The 23,403-nt window shown below is 42.8% G+C and overlaps 1 protein-coding gene across 11 annotated transcripts in view; it reads right to left on the reverse strand.

The window, feature by feature from the left end:
- Window positions 1-23,403, reverse strand: part of Shaker (potassium voltage-gated channel protein Shaker) — a 225,530-nt gene that overhangs the window by 109,522 nt on the left and 92,605 nt on the right. The gene's annotated exons all lie outside the window — the stretch shown is intronic.

Consider the following 23,403-nt stretch of genomic DNA (forward strand, 5'->3'; position numbering starts at 1 on the left):
CCGGAGAAAGTTCGGCGACGATCTATGTGTAATATAACCCCGAGGGTTCGGGCAAGAATGGTTTGAGATGATCAAAGAGGTCTGATAAAGATGGCCAAAGGAAGTTTGAGATGAATCGCACGATAGGGACCGGGAGACGGTTTGATGTGGATCGTCAAAGGCCAGCCGGGGGTGGATTGAAGGATGCTAAAAGTTCACCGGAGGGACTTGTGATAGGTGATCTAAGAATATTCCGGACGATTGCTGGTGTTCAGATTGTAGATCAATAGGGAATTTCGTAGAATTTAATCAGTCTGACTGCCCAACCAGCAAAGAGCTGTTAAGGCTCACAGTTGATGTTAAAAATCATGGAATCTTGAAAAGGATGTTGATCAATAATGACTGGTTCTAGGATGGAACTGGATGCTGAAGGTTCTCAAACTTGAAGATCATCAACTGCCGAAGGGTTGAAGGCAAGAATCTTCAAACTTGACAGGAAGAATGATTAGTAATAACCAGAGTGGTTCAAGGACCAAACCTGGAAAAAAGTCCAATCCTGCAGAGGATGTTGAAAGATGATTAAAGTGTGTTCGCCAGCGATTTCCAAAGGAGGTTGACGGTCAAGGATGATCAAAGCTGTTCGAAGAAGGAAGTCAAAGCGAGAATGCTCTGGAGAAACACGAGGGGTAGAGGGTCACCGAAGAATGTAGCAGGGTGGAATCCAAAGGGTTGAAAGTAACAAAGGACAGCCAAGGCCGTCGAACGAACTGGCAAAGGAAGCCAGGGGAAGAGAGAGAGACAGAGAATCTTTCGAAAGGGGTCCGTCTTGGTCGAAGGCTCGACGAAGAATGAGAATTTTCGACTCCGTCAGCTCCATTTGTACCGTGTTCGGCCGACAATAAATGTGCAGGCTCTTCTATTTATCCATTCACAGAATCGATCAACGAGCCGGAATCGATTCGAGGAGCCCCTGTGTCCCCGTTCCGCTGAATAACTGTTATCATTGATTTCCCTAAGGAGGGGGAGGGGTAGCTCTGGCTATCTGTCGCGATCATTGTTTACCTTGTACGCGATGTCGAATAGTGTTTTAACGACAGCAACGACTCGTTATTAATTCCCGGGGGAATAAATCGCCCCGTCTGTTGACTGTTCTATGAATTGTAGAACCTGTGGCATCATCGATCTTACGCAATCTACGATCATGCGACTCTGATAGATCGACATCCATGGCCCCTACGGCTTTCCTAAAGTCCCTGTTTAAATGAAATATTTGATGGCACTCGTGAGAGATCTTTCATTCTCAGGCTTAATTTCTTGACGTGTTGGATTTACGAAAAATCTGAATAGATGGCTTTTTCAATTTTTTACTCAAAATAAAAATTGTTTGCATCAGTTGCAGGGTACTGGGGCCAAGTAAATATTCGCTTCGTCCTCCATCAATTTGAATAAGTCAGTGACATATTTGAATTATTTCACATTTCGCGTCAGTGGACCGCCTCATAAAAATGATTAAGAAAAGAAATAAATGTCTAGTTCCAGCATCTTGAAGTTAAAGCGAATTTTCAATTTGCATAAAAGTGTAGTAACAATGAATAAGAACGATAACGACGAAGAGGCTGTTCGCCACAAAGTCTTGGAGGAGATTCACAACGACCGTTTACCGCGTCTTATTTTCGCTCGCGTCGGCGAAATCGTCGATAAATCCGTTTGATAATGGATAATTGTCGCGAGACCGGACAGTTTTGGCACCGATCAACCCGGCCGCGATTCATCCGAGGATCCATACGATCAGCCATTATCGCGACACAGTAAATCCGGAAAAGTTGCGAGGACTTTATATCTTGCGATCGGACGCTCGTAAACGCCAGTCCTCGAAAAATACAGTAGCCACGGGACACACACGAGGCTAATTCGGTCAGAGCCGCTGTTGGAGTACCGCGTTATGGTAACGTACGGTCGATTCGTCCTTCCTCCCCGATCCCTCCAAAATTTTTATCGCCGAAGACCGTGCTTCTGGCTAGAAAATTGTTCTCGAACTTCCGAACATATTGTAGCGAGCACTATATTGCAGATACTTTGGTCAAAATAGTATTAATCATGTGACGATCCAAACTGTACGATCTAAGAAACAGCACGGACCCGACGGATATTTTTAGATTCACTCTGAAGAACAAACGAATAATGGTTGAAATAAAAAGTACATTTTAAATCCGACAATTTTCCGCGAATGTAACGGGTGTCCCAGCAGTGCGCAAAACGTGTCCTAAAGGGATGGGACAGATGGGGGTAATTCGGACACGTGGAGGGGCGTCAAAACAAATTCAGCAATAATAGCGACAACGAGGGGAATTCGTCGAAATCAGGTGGGCAACGATGGGGAAGATAATTACATCTTACGATCGAGCGGAAGCAGAACACGCGGCCGTGCATTAATTCGCGTTGCACAATGGATTCGGCGACGCGTGCACCCTCTGCCCGCTATCTCTCCGTTAATCCGCGGAATTTATTGGCACGACTTGTTTTGTAGGTTTCTATAGTCATTTCGCATGCCGTTCACTGTCAATTTATATTTTTTCATTCTCCTCCCTGCTTCATTAACTGGACAGCGGATTTTACACATTTGTGACAAAAATTAGTAGCTGCAATTAACAACACTAAAAAGATCAAAACAATTTTATGAAATTATTGAAGGAAGAAAAAAGCTTCTCAGCGTTCTCCGTTTCTTGCAATCGACGCAGAAAAATTTTATTTCGCATAAAAATTGTTTTTCATATCCCCAATTCGCAAAGATTGGCCTGTCGTAACACACGCACGCGATATATTTATTTTGCCTAAAGATCTGCAGTGTAGTCGTGACTCGTCGGTCATCGCTCCCGGATCGACTGATCGAACGTCATCGGGTACACTCGATCGAAGGAAGTAACTATTTCGCTTTCTGCGAGACCACGAAAATATATGTATTTGCAAGCTGCCAGCTGATTGCCGATTACGATAGCGGCTGCAATTTTATGCTCCGCGGCAATTTGCTCGAACGTTGGCTAAATAATTGATCGTCCGCGAGTTTATTATCCAACCCCCATCTACATTATGTTACACCCGTACGCTTTAAGTCGCGTAATCACGTTAAGCCGCGTTCAACAAACGAAGGTCAAGCCAGCAACAAATGACAACGGCCACTTCAGAAAATTTGGTTTTTACACCTCGGACAACAATCATTCTATTTCCATACTTCTCTTTGCGAATTTATGACTCCCAGAATTCCAAATGTTGATCTGTGTCCATTAAAAAATTGCAAACGCACGAATTTCAGACGGACGATTTAAAAAAAAATGTTTAAAGCCATTAAAAGCATCGAAAGGTTTTGCATCAATTCTCGTGGTGAATGCACGGCGCAAAGTCTGGAGAAAAAAAAGGATCAGATTGATGGTCGCCAAGGCCTCAATTATGCCAGTAATGGCGCACGCCACACCGCAAGAGCAGATCGTGACGCGTATCGAAAGCGAGACAGTAATTACCGACGCGATGAAATCGCAACCTCGATATCCTCGATAACGATACTTCGATATTGTCAAATTTCCTCGACGGTCGAGCCTTATTGGACGCGAGACGGTCGCGGCTTTTGCACGTGCGAGATTGTCGTCGAGATTCTCAACGCGATCGCGAGAAGAACGAGCATGCCGCCTCGTTTTATGGCTCTTTGCCGAGGCTCAGATCGTTCCGTTCACGATCTAGATAGCACATCTTGCATTTTTCAATATTTCTTGCTGTGTCCTGCACCAACTGTGCACTCGAACTTCGAGAACTCCGAACTAAAACGCAAGATGCTGTTGACACCAGAAAATTCAATCAAAGTTCACTTGTTGCTGAAATTATTTTTCTATGGTGAAGGAATTTTGGTTTTACTCGATCTTGTACTTTAAATATTTGGGGACGTCTCTGGTAAATCATATTTTAGCAGTAACTGGAGAAGTCCAGTATCGAAATTTCTGTAAAAATTTCGAAACGCCCGGCAAAAAAGACTTCTATAAAAATCGTCTGGGACCATTTATCTGGATAAAAAATGGTCCAATGGAAATTCGTCAAGGAACATTAGATGCTGTCTTGGGAAAAAGGGGAGCTGTTGTAAACGGCGTCGTGTCGCGTGTCGCGCGCGGCTCGTCGTTCTCGTTCGCGTCGAATTTATGCGCGCGGAGGCGTTTATTTTCAGTGTGAACTCGAGCCTCCATAAAGAACGCTCTTTCAAATAAACTGCTCGAGGAATTTAAATGGACCGCCTATGCGCGACCCCGTTGTTTCTGGCGGGAATTGCGCCGGTGATTCAAAAATGGCTTAATGGACACAGGAAACTTTCTTCCAAGGCCGTTCCTTCCGCCTCATCGGACTCTACCCTCCCCTTTCATCTGTCCGATCGTGGGATCAAGACTGTAAACATATTCGCCTATAATTGGACCGTATCCTTCGTTGTTAGAAAAATCCTTCGTTGTTCGAATTCGAACTTCAAAGTTAAAATGACAATATTTTATGACACAGTCTAATACAATCTGTCATTATAAATATACTCAAAGTTGTACTTGTTGAAGTAATTATTAGTGTAATTGGAACGTTCTGTTAACGAGTTACAAGTTTATGGATTATGGTATGATTAAAATTGCAGGGGCCAGTGCAAGAATGAGTAAGTTCAATGCGGAATGGTAAATTTCAAGAATTTCAAAATAATATTCTATTATTATCTCTTTCTTAAAATTCTATTAATATCTCTTTTTTAAAATTGCAGGGGCCAGTGCAAATCTATACATTCATAACAATGAGTTGATTGAATGCGGAGAATGGTATAACTTTCAAGAATTTAAAAATAATATTCTATTATCCCCTTTTGAACGTTACGTCCCAACAGTATCATGTAAATCAATCGCTAAACCAGTGCAGCGCGATTGTAAATTTCTGTTAGAAATATCAAACCCCAGTGACCACGTTCGCGCGATCGAACAATCCATTGTGGAAATCGCGAAATACGTTTCACGCGAGTATGTAGAGGCGATGCAGGTGCAAAAAGGCAAGGAAGGGTGCACGACCGATAAACCGTCGGCGATTCCTTATTCAGTCGATCGGAGCCGCGAAACTTTCCCGTTCGATCGACCGTGACACATTTGTTTGCACGTGGCTCGGCCTCTCTCTCTCTGTCTAGTCCGTTCTCGCGAGTCTCCGCGAAAATTTTGTTTCGATTTTGCGCGGTGACAGATCCTCGTCGACGTGAGTTGTTCCCTCGGGGAAATGAACGGCACGATGAGCATTACGTTATCGAAATTCGACGGATTTCAGGCCCGTGGAACAACGAACGCGACGTCGTCGTCGGCAGTTCGAGTCCGATTAGAGCTGGGCGACGTCGTTAGCGATAAACGTCGACGGGTTCACGCTGGTTTCCGTTGTGCGCCGAGCCCGATAGCGTGCAGTCATAATCTCTCTTGCCTCTGTGTATGGTACTCGTCCGCGGGCATCTCTTGTTCCAGCGTATCGTAAATGCTCGAATATCCCGATATCATTGAAGAATTTCCCGTCGATACTGGCCTCAGCGAATTTCCCGAAACTTACTCATGCTTCCGAACACGCTATTAACACTACACCTACCACCTCCGATAAGAATTACCGGTTCCAAATTACTTATTTTACAATTATTGAAAGATTAATACGAAAATTTCATATTTGAATCCTCTCAACACCAAAGAAGCGGTGAGTTTATTCCGAATTTAATCAGTAACATTTTTAGTTTTTACTGATAGTCAATATAGAGACTTGAATAAGTGTTCTGGATTTTTTCCAGAATTTTTCGGACCCGAAAAGTACCATTATATTTACCATAAAAGTGCTCCCTTAGTTCGCTCTACGAGGATGCGAAAAATAGATTCATTGAAGATTCGTTAAAAATACGACGAAGTAAGAGAGATCGATAGTTACTCATCAAATGTAGTGGAAAATGGATGAATTAGAAGTAAACGCGTCGTAGATAGGTGATGACGACGAAGATATTCAGGGGCACATCGCCGGGTTATTTCTGCCAGGAAAAGGGAACGGGCCAAAGCGGGTTCGGCTAAAAGACCTCGCGGATAATCTATGTGGTCGCACGTCCCCTAATTCGCGGCGGCAGAAAGATCGGATTAATGCCGCGCCACGTACCGTCCTCGTCGAGGATGCAATTAAGTCTCGAATGCAGGAATCGCGGCCCGGGCTACCATGCCACGGATCGCTGCGATGCGTTTCGGCGATCCACGAGGACAAGCGATACAGATTCCCCGAAGTCTTCCGGAGAATAATATCTCGTTAACAGGCCGACAAGATGGCCGACCCGACTTCGTACAGCGTCTGCCATTTTGGTCACGAACCGATGCGGCACTGTCCGAGGACGTTCGTGTCGGATACTGTTATTTCGGATGCTCTTAGCGTTTCTTTTGTTCTTCCTTTTCCTGCCTCTTCAGATCGAGAGTGGACCAGAAACATGCGCCAGATACAAACATGTCCATTTTGGAGAGACGCTGATAGAGAGGAAGACAATAGCACTGGAAAATTAGACCAATTTATTTTTTGACTTTCCGCGAACATTTTTATTCTGCCTGTAAAAATTAGTGGTCCTTTTATTTGGACAATAGTTAATGAATCAATTCAGCTAATATAAATTTGAAACTGGTGCTGTTTTTTGAATAGTGTCTCGTTATTTGATCGATTGAATTGTTTAGAATTGATTGAGCAGGTGCTGAAGAAGGGCGCACGTTTTAAATATCGCGACTTATTTTTCAATTTATTCGGAAGACCCAATATGCAATTCCATTTTCGGGAAGGGCGTATTTGCATTTTCTCGGTGCATCGTTGCATTTATGAAGAAAAGTGAAGTGGTGGGAAAACAAACCTTTCCTCTTCGCCACTCAGCTTTGCCTCTACAACTTTTTCCGGCGCTAACCGCACTCGAAATATAGCCCGTCCCAATTGCACGACTCTACCTATACACACGTACACAGTTTGTGCTTAAATGTAAAATGGACCAGCAACTCGGAAACTATTGTAGCCACGAACAACGTGTTCGTTCGAGGGACGCGCGATTTACGCGAATGGTGCGATAAAACGGTAATAAAAAATCGTACACAGAATTTTATGGTCTCAATGCGAGGGGGGAACTTTAATCTTCGAATCCACAGTGGTTTCGGTCGCCAGAAACATTTTGCGAGCTCTGTATAGTTGAATCTAGAATAGTACAATTTCCCAGATGAACCTTTTTGATTTTCAGCCCACAGTTTAATAAAAAAATTGATTCAGGAAATGTTAATATGAAGATACGAAAGCAGAGACTTCAACCTATAGAACGAGCCGAAAGGGATTATGCTGCAATCATTTTTCACAAAGTTACAGCAACTTCAATATCGACAATTTCCCACCTGGGACTCCTAAGTAAGATTTCCGATACCTTCACTTTTTCGTCAGTTTTCGGATGAAAAAACTGTACGAGTAAAAAACAATTTTGGGACCCAAAAGTAGAAGCATTGTGCTGTAAAATGAGCCTAGGTACAGTCTCCTACGAATTTTTTTCGCGAACTGACAATATGTTGAAAATACTCCATTTTTTACTTCAGTGATCCTCCTAGCTTCGATCACTATTTACTCTAAAATATTATTCTGAATGAAATAGATTAATTGCAACGTCAGGGAATGTTCCCACCGCAAAACAGTTCGAATGGAAATACCGTGATAGGAAAAGTCTGATCGGGGTCAGCAAATCGGGAAGACAGCCGATTTCTTTTCGAGGACAGGAGTCTGCGTGGGTGACAGCTGTTAACATCGTGGAACGTTCTGCCGCAGAGGAAGTAGCCATAGCGGCAGAAGCGTCCTCACGATCGAATCCTTATTATTCTTTTAATAATAGTTACCTTCGCACGTGGCTCGAATATTTAAGAACGGGTTGCTCGAACAGGGGAAGAAGGGTTGGAGGAACGGTTGGCAGTGGTCCCAGATCGATGCGAGCCGTCACTTAATTGAATCGGAAAATGAAAAAAATATCTCCGGAAGGATTACCTTCGGCGTGTTCGGTCTTCGCGTCGACCACGCCGCGTCGAATAGTTTCCCACTTTGACTCGCGTCTTCGAGTTAATTACAATCGACCTGCTTTCTGGCCCAGTGAAATTCTCTCGGAGACTCGCACTGGATCGCGGAAAAATTCTTTGGACGACTGTCCCTTCCGTGAAAATTACTTGAACAAAAAATATTCAAGATGATTAAGTGTGTGCGTGAAGTATCAATATGAAATAAAAAAAATTATCTGAAGAAAACGCATCGTCCAGACATTGATAACGAGAGAGCAGCGTGCAGCCATCGATCTATTCATTCATAGCAATCGCAACTATTAGGTTGAACCTGACTCATCGAGCACTTGGAAATTCCCCACAATATAAAACAACAAAAGTACACTCAACCTTCCAATTTACGTATATCACCACTTAAAAGACTTTGACAACCCCCATAGAAGCTTGATCATCCCCCTAATTTGCCAGGCAATGTCCACAAAAGTCACACAAAATCGAAACGACTTATTCGGCTCAAAACAAGTAAAAATTTTTTGGAGTACAAAGGATTAGCTTTCTGTAAAATATGCAACGAATAAAACCGTGTTACAGGAGAGTAGAGTGTACTCGTTATTATCACGAGGTTTATTGTACCACAGAAAAAAAATCACACCGGGACCACGTTCGAATGATCCTCTCCGTCGACTCGAAAGGAGCGGAACTGGAAAAACGGCGACCGGGATCGAGAGGGTGGCACGATCCTCGAGTTGTAGCACACTGGTCACAGAAGTAGGCGGTAAGAGAAGCGCTGGTCGCGACCCGATCGGAAACTGAGGCGAAATTCCGAAATTCAGGGTCGCGGGTGCACGGGGGCGCTTGAAGGACGGTCGGCGCGGGTACCGGAAGCCCTCGGGAAGCTCGCGTCCCCCAAAACGTCCCTCCAGACGTCCCCCCGTATTTCGGATGTCGGCCGCGCGCGTACGTGGCTCCCGTTCGCTGGTGTCGTCCGCTGCTGCAGATATATCATCCTGCACCGAGGTCCGCCCCCAAACTGAGGCACCATCCTCGATTCCCTCTCGTCTACTCGTGTGCAGCACACACGTCCCCGCTAACGATTGTTCCTTCGAGGAACGGATTCCGCCGAAAATGGGGCGTAAATGTTACTCCCACGTTACTCGACAATACCCCCCTGCTCCCGCCATCCCCGACGATCGAACCCCCCCTTCGCCTAATCGCGGTGACGCGTCGCGTCGTGCGTCGGGGGGAAAACGCACTCTGCGGAAATTGGCGGGGACGCGGGAGAATTGGAATATTGCTCTCAGCTCGGGGAATTCGACACCCTTATACTGTGGATGATCGAACTGTAATTTGTTTGAAAACGCCGGAAAATTGGGATAAATTTTGATCAGCCTGTGCTGTTTAACCGCTTACTCTATAATGTGAATGACAGAATCGTGATTTGTTGAAGAACGTGATAATCGAATTGTAAATTGCGCTGTTCATCGTCGTAAAATAATGTGCAAAAATTGTCGGAGAGTATTTAGCGAGATTAGACCCGCACAGCATCGGCAATAAAGATAAATTATGTCATTAAGTGATGAAGATGCGGTCACCACTGACCCAGTCTCCCTCAGCGCGTCCCGTCCAAGCCAATTACCAAATTATCACTGGGAAATTGGGGTACGGGAATTTTGCGAACCTTTTTCCGGGGTTTTCCGGCGTGGATGATCGCGGAACTGCGGCCCCGTGTCGCAAACAAACTGGAACGCTTCCGAATCGATCCCCGGTAATGAAAATGTCGCGCCGGTGGTCGCTACGCTCGGAAATATTTAATATTTCAAACAGTGAAAATATATAAAATAGATCACAATTTTGAAAGTGATATCACAGCTGCTGCAGGAGACTACTTTTCAGATTGTACGTAAATAATTTGAAGCGAATGAATTGTTTGTACAAGTTGCGGAGCATTTATTGCGAAGATGCGCTGAAACAGGGTCACGGAAAGCATTCGAAAGCCTTCAGACAAACGAATGAATATTTCTGTACGGGAACTGTAAACAATGGTGGATCCTGTCGAATAATATTTGCGAAGTCCGAGTACGTTCCGAACAATCAGAAACATAGATAAGCAGAAAATAATTCACGATATAAACTGCAGAAAAATTGGAAATTTAGTTAAAAATGTAGATTTCTTATTTTAGTACAATTATTCAGCCACCGTGCTTTCGTGGAAGGTTAATGAGTTGGTCTATCCGCGAAAATGCCGCAAAGTCGATTGAAATCTCAATGAATGCGACCTGGCAATTTACATATATGAGATAGTGGTACGAATCGCTTTGACTGGCACTTCGAACGTTAAATTTCATTTATGCGACTCTCGTGTTCTTCTCGCATAGCATCGCCATTAATTCATCTCTCGTTTATGATCCTGTAGATGTCAATCGTATTAACGCCGTTTATGTTCCACTGGCAAATTCGAAGCAAGCATGATTCGGTATTTCGTCTCCTCATCTAATGTTTCCAATTAATTAGAGAAGCGAAATCATAGAGGAACAGTTGGAGGCGAATCTAATCGATGATTCCACCAAATTCTTAATAATAAATAAAACGAATTATTAATTAACAAGCCTTCGAAAATCTTTGCGAGTTTTTGCGAGCGTCGATTTATCTAGAATCTGGAGCAACATAATTGAGCTTCTCCTAAGATTATTTGGGGGAAAATTGCTGTGCTTTTCCTAGATGTAGCACAGTGATTAAAAAGCTTGTTAGGAGAAGCAATTTTGTGCGGGGGTGAAACTGGAACAGAAGAGAGATTTCGACTGAGTTGGTTTTATTATTTATGGTTTCGCGGAATCGATGTGAATTTTCCCAAGAATCCAAAAAGATGGCTCCCCCGGCCTTGACACGATTCGACTTTCCATCCGCTCGCGGGAGAAGCTCGAACTATCGAAGATAAATAGAGGATTCGCTCCGGAGTGCATTAAAGACGTGCGTGTGGCGGTTTCGTCTGTCCCGGTTTCCGGATTCGGAAGCATTCCCACTCGATCGACCAAGGTTGCACTCTGCAAAACGCAACGGAGACGCAGTGGCGTTCTACCAACCGCGTAAACGAGGATACGGGAAACTGGAACGAGTGACACCGGGGGCCCCAGTCACAATTCACAATCAACCGGGAATATTCGCGGATCGATCCGCCGGACGATCGATAGCCATTAAACTCCTCGACAGTTAGAATTTTACTTCGACAAACAAATCGTCGATTCCATATCGTTTTCGGACGGTGCTGCTTTTTATTAAACAGCAGATCTTCGTAGAATTTCTTAAATAATTTTTCACGGGGCTGGATTTAGAGAAAAATTTATTTTTATAGTTGGAAGGCCCTTTCTAGCATAAACAAATTCGTTTTTTTTTTCGATTTCTATTTCCATCTTTTCTGCTTAAGATTGTCAATGCAGAATGCAAGAGAGAGAGAGAGAGAGAGAGAGAGAGAGCAAAAAGAAAAACAGGCCAACCTTTGGCTCGAAGAGAATCCCGGGAAAGGGTTGCAGATTAATTACGAGTGAACCGTTGATTGAACGGGGAGGAGCGGGAGAACGGGGTGGGTGCCGTCGGTGCTTTCTCATCGATCAAGAAAAGTTAATATCGAAATGAGACGGCGGTCGAATCCCGAATCGGGAAGAATGCATCGAAATGCGATACGGGCTCCGGGTTCCCGGCATGCACTGTGACGGTTCGTGTCGGGGATGTTGCATTTTGAACGAGGAACCCGAAGCACACTCTCGTCGCGTGCGATCGTAAATAACAGCCGGGCCATGCACCTCTTGCAATTTTAAAGACTGCGGTGGAAACACGGATGGGCTTTTAAAAAAAAGACTCCACCCGCATATACATGAGGAGAATGCATTACACCTATCGTCGATTCTTCGTGGTCTATTGCACATTTGCTGGCGAATCTTTGCCGAATAGGATCACCATATTATGGTAAATCGTTTTAACATTTTTATGGAGTCTCGTGTTACGTGCTGTTGTGGTACACTGTTTTATACAGCACAATTTCAGTATTATTTTAAATCGAAAACGCAATCAACAGCAGAGTTAAAGAAGTAATTTTGTTCTAAACGACGTCTGAATAAATATTTCGAGGAACGAAATGAAAAATTAAATGGAAAACGCAATCAACAGCAGAATTACAGCAAAATTGAGGGAGTAATTTTGTTCTAAACGATGTCAGAATAAATATTTCGAGGAACATTTTCTTGTTATTCAGGCTTGCGCACCAGATTCCAGGCAGAGTTCTCGGAGAGGAAATAAAGCGAGGGTGTTGGGATCCTGAAGGTTTCGAATCTGAGGAACGTCAATGTCGGATTCAACGCATAAAACCCTCCTCTGTCCCCGCGGCTCTGTTCATTTTCCGGAAGCGGATACGCTCGATAGATTTACGTCCCGCTGGCTTCCTCGACCAATTCGCGTTTTATTTTCCCCGGCAGACGTCCGTTCGGTGAAACAATCGTACTGACCCGTGAGACAACCAGTCGACGAGGAAATATTTGCTTCCCGGTCGGATCACGATCCCGAAAACCGTGTATTTATGGCGGGGCCATTAGATCTCGGCATCCATGGTCGCGTCCTTCAACGATTCATGGACGAAAGAGGCGACACGAGCTCGAACTTTCCGTCACATTGACAAATTTTATGAATGTTCAACTTTTACTTGTGGATATTATTGTAGGTCTTGAAAAGACGAGTCCAACGAGTATAATGACCGTAACGTTCGGATTATTCATTCTCGAGATATCCGTGTCCGAAAAATCGTATGCATCGAGTGCATCGAGTGCATCTTGTGTTTCAAACACGAATATCTCGGGACTGAATGATTGTAATGGTACGGTCATTATACTCGTTAGATTCGTCTTTTCATGATCCATGAGAATATCCAATAAAAAGTATAAGATTTCGTTAAAAAAAATATCGACGATCTTGAAATATTAAGAAAATAAATTCAATCTTATTTAATAATTCCGACGTATAGACGTCGAGCAGAAGAGCTCATTTCTCTATTCTTCGGCGATACAAAACGGAGTTTCCCGGGGTCGATCTAGTTTCCCCAACTTTTCACTGGGCGGACCACGAATTATTCCGTCCCTGGAAAACTCTGCCGGCATTCTCGCGCGGGCACCTCGTCTTCGTTTATTTACAAAAACGTCGGTTGTTCGTTGATCACCGTTATCACCGTACACCACGGTGTCTCCCGGCGAGTGCCAGCCCGAGTAAACACTCGATATTATGCAAGCAACGCCGCGGCTGCGAGAGGAAACGGCAAATATTGGCCGAGATATCAATGCTATCTTTTAACGGGCCGGGAGAAACGGAATAATCGCTGCCGGTTCCTTCCGATTCTCGAACGCCATTACGACTGCCACTTCGAACAGTTAACAGGTGATTCTCGCAGATTTGAAAAATCGTTTTCAGAAAATTGAACTTTTAACATGAAAACTTTTAACTTTAATCTGAAATTCGAAAAAAATTCTGATACATGTAATTACGATGGGCACTAGATTTGCTCGATCGAATACGTTCTTCGGAACAGTTCGGTACCGTGGAGGAGGAAGAGTTTCTCCGTGGACAATGGTTCACGAGTCGAAGCGATGAACGCCGGTTACGGGGGTAAAAAATGAGAGAAAGGAAATCTTGATCTGGATCGTTGAATGGCCGGCAAAAAGTTGCGGGGAAAACTCGTCCTTTTCGAGGCGAGCACGAGTCTCGAGCGACGACGCTGTGCGACAAAGTGTGTCGCGTACTCTTTACAGAGAACAATTGATCCCGAGAACAATCGCGGCTATGCCGGAAGCCGGGGCGCGTTCTCGGTTCCGCACGAAATTCTAGGCGCTGCGGCGGGTCTCTCCCTGTCCCGGGATTAATTCAATCTTCGCTTAAACGGCCTGAAACCGAGGGAAAAAGCACCGAAAAAAGTAGACTGAATCGTTGGAATGGAATCATTAAACATTCCAATACACATTCTGCTCTCCCTTATTGTAGACTTTAACCTACGTCAAGACATGTTTGCATAAAGGTTAAGTTGTGGAAGTAGTTAATATGGAAATTTCGATTTCCGAGGTGTATGGATGATCGAAGCAGCAGCATCTTGTAATACTGTTTCGCCGATCATAGTCAGCAAGCTCGAACGTTACACTTCCGTCGTAAAAATAAACCTTCGTCGATAAGTCGTCGCTCGAGCGACAACGACTCCAGTGAACCTTTCTTCCCCGATGAAAATCCCCGGCGACCTACCCTTCGCGAACCCTCTCAACCCTTTCATTAACCCTCTCCTAAAGCTCGTCCGTTTATTGACGCAGACAGCGGAAATAGGAACTACTCGTGATCCAGCGCCGATATTCGCGTTGGTCTGCTAAACGCACTTTGCATCGAGTCGCGGATTCAACTGGACAAAAATAGCCCCAACTGTATAATAGCATGTAAAATTAAAAATGCTTTATTGAAGCATTTAGAAATTGCAGATTTGCTAGAGAATGAATGATAAAATGTGGACGTGAAGTTTTACTATAGTTATAGAACAAAAGTGCTGAAGTATACACATATAAAAATTCTGATCACAGATCTGAGTAAATCAGGGCTCTCTGATAAGGGTGCGGGAATATTTTCTCTCGACGAGCAAAAAGCATATTTGCTCCGACGCTGCGAAATTTGTGGGATAGTGGACGTGTCCGTAGGATCGCGCTGCATCATCCAATATTAACTTTCACGCGATCAGTGTCAAATATAACCTACGATATCTCGAACGGTGCCTACGTAGGCGATTCTCCGGCAGGTGGGGCGGCTCGGCTGACCGTGAAACGGAAACTTGTCAAACGGGGTTCCAGCAAACGGGGTGCAAAGGGGGTGGTTTAGTCCGAGAACTTTGCACAGGGCGAATCGCAATAACGCCGGACAATGCTTGAAATATTTACGACGTCGAGTGACACCGAGAGTGTTGCTTTACTTATGCGGTTTCTCTTATTAGTCCACAGAGATTTTTATACGAACAAAAATCAATTTTTTTCGACCGTGAATAATTGATCTAAAATTTTAAAGGAAATCTGTGACGTGGAGATTAGAAGTACCTACAGATCGCATTTTTTTCTGTCCAGATATCTCTAATCCCAAGAAAAACATCCTGTAAACAGGAGCTGAGTTCCTATGGCCGTAAAAAGTTGTGAGATCAAACAAAATACGGCCAAGTTCGTTAGCTTAGAAATACCTCTTGCAATACTGAAAAAAGCGTTTGTAAAAATTAGTTTAAAAGAACGCTATTTAATTTTTAAAGAGGAGGGCTAAATTATTCAAATTTGGCTGTTACTTTTGAAACCAATGGCCATAAAAGGTGTTAGGTAGCCCGGAACCTACTAATGTTGGAAGATTAATGTGTTGTCAATATTGAGACATGATAGCATTTAACAAGTGTACGAAATTACATTTCTCCATCTGCCTCCAGTGCCGAGTTATAAGTCTCTAAAAAACGGCTAAGTTGTTTCGTGTAAAAGGAGGTAGTGCGAGAACTTGGGTGGTGCACTTACCGTGCACCTAGATATTTTCAACCCGCTTCAGACAATATCGTTCTTACTAGCGTGGGTGGAGATCGAATAATTCGTGGAATATTATTGCAGCTGTGAAGCCATGTTTAGACTGTGAAAATAACGAAATTGGTGTAAGTTGTACAATAATTCTCTTGTTATGTGATTTTTAGAGAAGCGTGCTGCTGCGAGGAACAACAATCGAGATCGTTCGGATATTTCGAAGGAATCGGTGTAAGTAAATTGTAAACGAACATTCCGGGGGCGTATTTTCGCGCTCCGTTTCGACGGTGAAATATTCCGGCAGCAATATAACGACTCCCGTAAATCACTTTAATTTTGCGAACGAGCTACGCCGGAAGACGCGGACAAAAAAAATGATTAATTATCCCCGGGAAGCACAGATTTCAAACGAGACGAGTCGCGAGGGCGAATCTGCTTCAGGGAAATGCTATCAAATATTTATTTATCGGCCGTCGGGTTCACCGTGATAAATAGACCTCCGATTTTCATATAGCCGCGACCACGGTGGAAATTAGCGTAAACGCGGATCAATTATTATTAGGCAAATATTTTATTCGAGCTGACATAGGCTGCTCTCGTTTTGTACACTGTTTGGTTAGGATAAAATCAACGCGATTCTTTTTCGTTCTTCTCCGGATTGCGAATATTTGATGACTTTGTATATTCACAAAATTAAGGACGTTCTAAAACTTATTCGGGGATGGCAAATTCTGTTTTCGAATCGGCGACGCTACTTTCGAGCAACGCGTCGGGGACGAAGAAAGGAAATGATTAATTATTACCCCGGCTCGATAGCTCGCGGTAACGATTGCGATCGATCGGAGGAAGGTCGAGGTGTCTCGAGCTCCGGGCGACGACGGGACGACACTATACTGACACAATTATCAAGGCGATGGATCGCTTTGATATTGGTGATTGCCGAGCGACAGCGTGGGGATCCTGAATAGAACGAATCCGAGACGAGGCCGGAAATCTCACGACCTGAGAATATCCTGATATTTTAATCAAATTATTGGAGGAAGTGTCACTCGTCCACTAACGTCACCTAACAACCTAATAATACTTTTTGGGACGCGATAGAATCTCTTTACATAATTTTCTCTACCACTGAGAATTTAAGAATTTTTCAAAAATCTTAAAAGAGCTAATTCAACCTCAAAGAAATTCCCTAACAGAGGGTTGCAACTTCCGGTACCACAGCAACCGACAATTTTACAGAATTCCAAAGCGGAACTGAAACGCGATTTTCCTTCAAGTAATTTACCGAGTAATCTACTCGCACTCAGAAGGGATGATTCGCGGACCTCTGTGTACCCGCTCGTACCCTATGAACACGTCGATCGGAACCCTCGGTATCCGCGTTTACCCTCGACACTCGACAGTCCGCGATGGCGCTCCGAGGCTGTCCCGCGATCTACGAAACACTCACTGGCTTCAGCAACAAACAGCGACCGCCAGCCGAAGAGGGGGTAGGATAGGAAAAGGATGGGGTGACACAGCCAGCTGGAGAGGGTAGCAGGGGTACAACGAACACTCGCGAGCTCAACGAGCTGGCTTTTATTCTCCGTCGAAGATCCGCGGACCGTTGCTTACCGGGTCGATCAATTACCGTGATGTTTTAATGAACTATCCTACCGGCGAGCGCTCACAACCACCGGATACTACTCTTTGAACACGATCCAGTCTACAATCTCCAGTTTCCAGTCTACAATCTCCAGTTTCCAGTCTACAGTCTACAGTCTTCATTCTTCAATCTTTGGTGACTGGACCGATGCTGCCGCGAGGACAACGTGGATTAAAATGGGGGTAAGTGCAGACAATTAATTTAATAAATTTTCACGGTTTTAACCCTTTGAGGTCGGAGCTATTTTAACTTGGAAATTAAACATTTCTTCCGACTTGGAATAATTACGTTCTGTATCATTTTTTTCTTCAATACTTAAATGTCTCGTCGGTGATTAGATACCGACACATATTTATTGATGTAAACAATATTGTGCATAATACTGCAAATGGTTAAAGTGTCTCTTAGAGAGTATTTCGGCAAGGTTTAAGGGATGAAGTGTCTTTAGTGTAATAATCATCCCCCCTCGAACAACTTCGACCCAGTGATACTTTTGAGGACCGACATTATATCCCCGTACTTCGGCTAATATTTGTTAAAAATATTCGCGAAAGTTCTCGCGACCTTAGAACTTAAAGAAGAGCGAAACAGAGTGCAAAGCCGAGTGCGAAGCAGAACCGAGGCGGCTTCTTCTGGTTTTCCCAGGGTTGAACCGACTCTTCTGCTCATCCAAGCCATCCCTCCTCGCGTCGCAAACCCACATGCCTCTGCTGTTCCCTCTGTAGCCCTGAAGCTAGCATAGCACAGCATAGCATAGCAGAGCAGAGCATAGCATGGCATAGCAAGCTCCACCGGCTCGATATTCTTTCCGCGCTCCTGCACTGAACACGATCAACCGCACCGGTGCGCGCCACCCGCTAAACACGGGGGAAAACCGTCTTTCTCCTCTTTTCTCCTTCCTTCTGCTCTCTTTCTGCTCCCTCCTCCTCTCGCGAACAAAGTTAACCCCCCTAAGCGACCCTGTTTCAAGATGAAGTCCTTCTGGCCCCAATGATCATCGAAGTCTCGTTTATTTAGTTCCCATAATCCGCAATTTCATCTTATTCATCGTTTTCATAATTTTATACAGGGTGTGGCCGGGCGAGGGGTACAACCGAGCAGGGGGTGATACTACATGTAAAAGTAAGGAAAAAAAAGAAATAACATCTTTTTGTTTGACGCTTCGTTTTTGAGAAAATCGAGTTTAAAGTTCCGCCAGTTCGCGTGCCCTAGTATATGCACAAAGTAGAATTGGTTGATCATGGTCAGACGCGTCAGACGATTCCTATGCAATCGCACGTGTATTGGCTGCATTTTCAAAGTCGATTTTCTCGAAAACGAAGAGTTAAACAAAAAAATGTCATTCCTTTTTTTTCACTTATTTTTTACATGTAGTATCATCTCCTGTTCGGTTGTACCACCCGTCCGGTCACACACACGGCGTATATAAAATAGAAAAGTATGTGTGTATGCAGTGTTAGGCAATAAATAAATTTATTATAACAAGTTATTTATTATTTGAGCAGATCTAAATGAATTATTTATATATATATATACAATAATAAAGGTAATTGTTATTTACAAATAGAATTTCAATTCTTATTTGTATTGACAAATAATAAATTAAATTGTATTTTTTTATAGGCAGCTAGAAAAGGTTGCTATAGCAGACAAAAAACGCGCACGTGTTCATTGTATATACAAAATACAAGAAATAAGATAAGACCAAAAACTATTTATTAGATTTCCACCTAAATCCAAATAAGAAATAATCTTTTATTTGCAAATTAGGAATAATAATTTATTTAAATAAAAAGTTTAGTTATTATTTGCAATTAAGATCACAAGTTTATTTATTATTTAATTATTTATTATTTAAAATAAAATTTGCCCAACACTGTGTGCATGTATGTATGATCCCGTCGAGCAAGATTCGGTGGGTCTGTCGCACGTGTTGTCCACCTGTCGGGGTTGAAGTTGTCGGAGCGCGGTGGTTTTTTTTTTGTCTGCAATAACAACCTTTTCAGATATACCTACCACCAGCATAATCAAGATTGATTGATTAATGTGTACGATTAAAAAAGTAATCATTGAAAAATCGGCGATTGATTCAATCGATTGATGAAGTTAATCGTCATACAGTCTATCCATAAATTGTAATAAGGAGGGAGATAGAGACAGAGAGCGGAGATGGAGAATTGACAGAAATATATCTCAACGAAAACTCAGTTTAAATTTTTTTCAGTATTCATACAGTTTTGATTCCGTATTTCATTTCGAAGTTTCAGCAGTTAATCATTAATTATCCGATTGACGATTACAATTGAAAGGAATGTAATCGTTAATTGCAATTAACGACTAAAGTAGAAATTTCACCGCTATTCCCAATTAACGATTTATACGTATTTAATCGTTAACCGCAATTAACGACTAAACTAGGAGATTAGTTGTTAATTGCGATTAACGATTGAAATAGAAATTTATTCGTCAATCGTTGATTAAATTTTTGCCCAACTCTGACCGCCAGTGGTCGGGCGCAACCCGCCCGGAGGACCCAGCTGCGAGCTGCTAGTTGTTTACAAATTATGAACAATTCCACTTTCGGTAGAAATAGTGTAAATAGTAGGATCTGAAGTGGTCGGAGAAGTAATTCATTTTCGCAAGTCGAAAATGCAACATGCATAAACTACAACAAAGTCCACGAGTCAATTAATCAAATTTATTTATACGAGAAAAGTGTTCTGCGTGTTCGCAAAGACACCGTTAAAATCGGACGTTCCGCGTGTAACGACATAACGTTAATGGGAGGGACGCGGACATACACGCGAAACGTTAATTAATTCGCGGAGAGGAATCGATCGTCGCGGTTGCTTATTTATCGCCGCGAGGATCACGGTAATGGCGGCCTCCAGGCGGCGCGGCGCGCCGGAGCTTTTTAAATGCCGGTTATCGCATCGTGAACCGGGCGCCTGTGGAATCGCAAAAAATAGAGAATTCGCCGATTCCTGCCAAGATTGCGGTCTGTTACCGGAGGCTCGAATCGCGTTCAGTTGGACGAATTAACTTCTTTCCGGCGCCACGGGGTGGTCGACGTAGTCCAAGCGGGGTTTGAGTAAATTACTGCGTGCACAAATAACCATTTGAATTGGTCATCCTGCTTTTGGAATGTTGTTTATACTTGATACATAAAATAATGTTTAGTAAATTACTAAATTCAAATTTGCTAATGTCGAAAATATTTTCAATCGGAGTCTCCTTTCTTGAGAGTTGAAAAAATTCAAGAATTAATCATCATCGGTAGATTGCGGATCTTTGTGCAAAATAAAAATGTTTTACATTGATTGCGGAAAGCAAGAATAATATAAAATTTGATTTCAACCCTTAGCGACTTTGTTACGGTAAAAACATTACAGCATTTTTGAATTTTTAAAATCTTTTCCTTCTTCATAAGTGCATAAGGATCCGCAGTCTACTCATCAATCTAGTGAAACGATGGAAGGGAGAAGAACAATTTTATTTCTGTTTCCGACAATTGATGCAGAGAATTTGTTATTCTACAAGGATCCACAGTGTAGCGATTATGTAGGAAGATTAAAAACGATTTTATCGATTTCGGATGGCCGAGGGTCCTACAAGGGATTTAGCAAGTTCCGTTTTACAGTGGTGAACGTTCATATCTTTGAGCCGATCGTTCGCAGCACAGTGCACCGGGGTGATAACGCGCGAGTCGTGCAATGCGACTCGAAATTGCACGTGTAATCGGTGCGATTCGCGTAATTTCGCCGGTGGAGGTTTTGCGGTCGGACGAAAATCGTCCGGGAGCTTTATCCGTGACGCGACTCGCGATAAATGATGTCGTTACCGTGCCCTTTATGAAATTTCATCGACGCGCGCTCTCCGTTTAAGTGGAAACGTAAATTTCAATTAATAACCCGCCGTAAATTTTCGATAATATTTCTGCGGCCGAGGCGACAACGACACAGACCCGTTAACGCCAGATTTCGCGTACCGAGCAACGTTCTCTCTCTGCGTCAAAATGAACATCCGCTAATTATAATCTGTAGAATTTTTCTCCACCGGGCCGAGAGTGGCCGTCGAACACGCGCAAAATAGAACGTTAATAATTCCGTACGATTATCACCGCTTTGAGGGAGAAAATCGTGTCAAGTGAATCTATGTTGAATTTATTAAGCGTAGATTTTCGCTGAATTCCAATCGAATATTTACGACGCGACGCGACGGCTCGATACAGTTTCAATTGAGAGTCGTGCATGATAATTTAAGATAATTTTCTGCATCGCGAACGACACAGGACCGTTCCCTCTGTATCATTTCACTATTTAATTATTTAATTCGATGAATTTCACGAGGATCATCAGCGAACATTGAATTGCTTATGGACGATTATCATAATATAAATACCAGCGAATTTATCAACATCGAAATTAACCGGAATATATACCAACGTGAACACTTCGTAATCGGATAGCTAGCAATTGTTATTAACAACACTGACCGCTTCTATGAACGAAATAAATGAAACCAGTGTGAAACGCGATTCAACTGTATTCGCGCGGCGTTCGATGTATTAATTATTATATAAATGAAGTGCCGTTCAGTGCAATATTTAACTATGCCACGTTGGTTATGACCAATAACTCGAAAATCAATTTCCAATTTCTAATGTTAGGTTGTGAAGAAAGAAACGCAGGATTTTTGTTCCATTGTTTTAATTGCAATTTTATACCAATACATATTTACCTTAATTTAATGAGTTATATGGCATTTTAAAGCTTGTCTTACGCTGAATTTAATTATGCTTTTCTAAAATGACATATAACTCATTAAATTAAGGTAAATATTTATTTAATATTAATATAATAAGGTAAATATTTATTTAATATTAATATAATAAGGTAAATATTTATTTAACGTTACTATAATAAGGTAAATATTTATTTAACATTAATATAATAAGGCAAATATTTATTTAATATTAATAATAATAAAGGAACAAAAATCCTGCATTTCGTTCTTTACAACCTAATAGAATCGCTAAAAAAAAAACTTACATCAATTTTTAAGATCTCGTTGCAAAGAGGAGACGTTAGTCTCCAAGTTCGAGTTGGTTACAGTGACGAAAAATATTTTTTAGATTCCCCAGAGACGTTTGAAGTTGACAAATTTTCGGCGTGCGTGAAATTATTTTATAAATAAAGTTCCGTCGAGTGGCGAGTTCGGATGAACGAAGCACAGTTCTGACCCATAAAACCCGCAGTCTAGAGACATCCTGTATGACCGACGCGGCGTTAAACGCGATAAGAACCGCGGCGATTGATAACGCGGCGAGCTCGCGTATCGAGCGGCCGATATTGAGCAATAAATTGTCGAGGACTGCGGTGGCGTAAGGTCGTGCGAGCGAAAAGACTGCCCGCGGCCCCGTCGGTCAAGAAGAACCGATTAAAGAACCTTCTATTGGGAAATTAGCGGGAGGAGGTCCGCGCCAAGGACGATTCATTGAGGGAACGTTAACGACGCTTTTTATGGACGCCCATTTTCTTTCGGTCCTCGACGCCGCCGTTCGCTGATATATCGCCGCAACGAGAGCTCGTTCTTGATGACCGTCCGCAACCGGGATTTATGAAGTAATAAGCGTGCTCGAAGCGTCACTGAATTCTTTTTTCGGCCGAGGATCCGTAAATAGTTCGAGCACCCCGACAATATGGCACCTTGAAGATGGCCTCCTTAAATAGTCTGTGAGCTTCTTGTATCTATTTCGAATTTCCGAGAGAAACAGGCACTTTTTGAACTGCTATAATTCCCTGGAAAAAAATCACAGGGTCATGAGCGGGGTCTCATTTTGAAGCTCGAAGCCTATACTTTCGCATACCATTGTCCATTTTTTGGTAAGATCTTCTCGAACTTTATAGCAGATGAGAAACTGAGGATACCTTGTTTCTCTGATATAGTACAAAGTTAAAACGACCCTGAGAATATTGGAAAATTTTTTTCGTCACTGAAACCAACTCGAACTTGAAGAATAAAGTCTCCTCTTTACGACGAGACTTTAAAAATTGATGTGCGATTTTTTTTAACGATTTTATTACGCTTCGAAAAAGTCGGAAAAATTAATTTCTATGTAGGTTCGATAGAATTAGCAATTGTTGTGGAACCCCAGACGTGGGGA

This window comes from Lasioglossum baleicum, chromosome 9 (genome assembly GCF_051020765.1).
Source record: "Lasioglossum baleicum chromosome 9, iyLasBale1, whole genome shotgun sequence".
NCBI classification, from domain to species: domain Eukaryota; kingdom Metazoa; phylum Arthropoda; class Insecta; order Hymenoptera; family Halictidae; genus Lasioglossum; species Lasioglossum baleicum.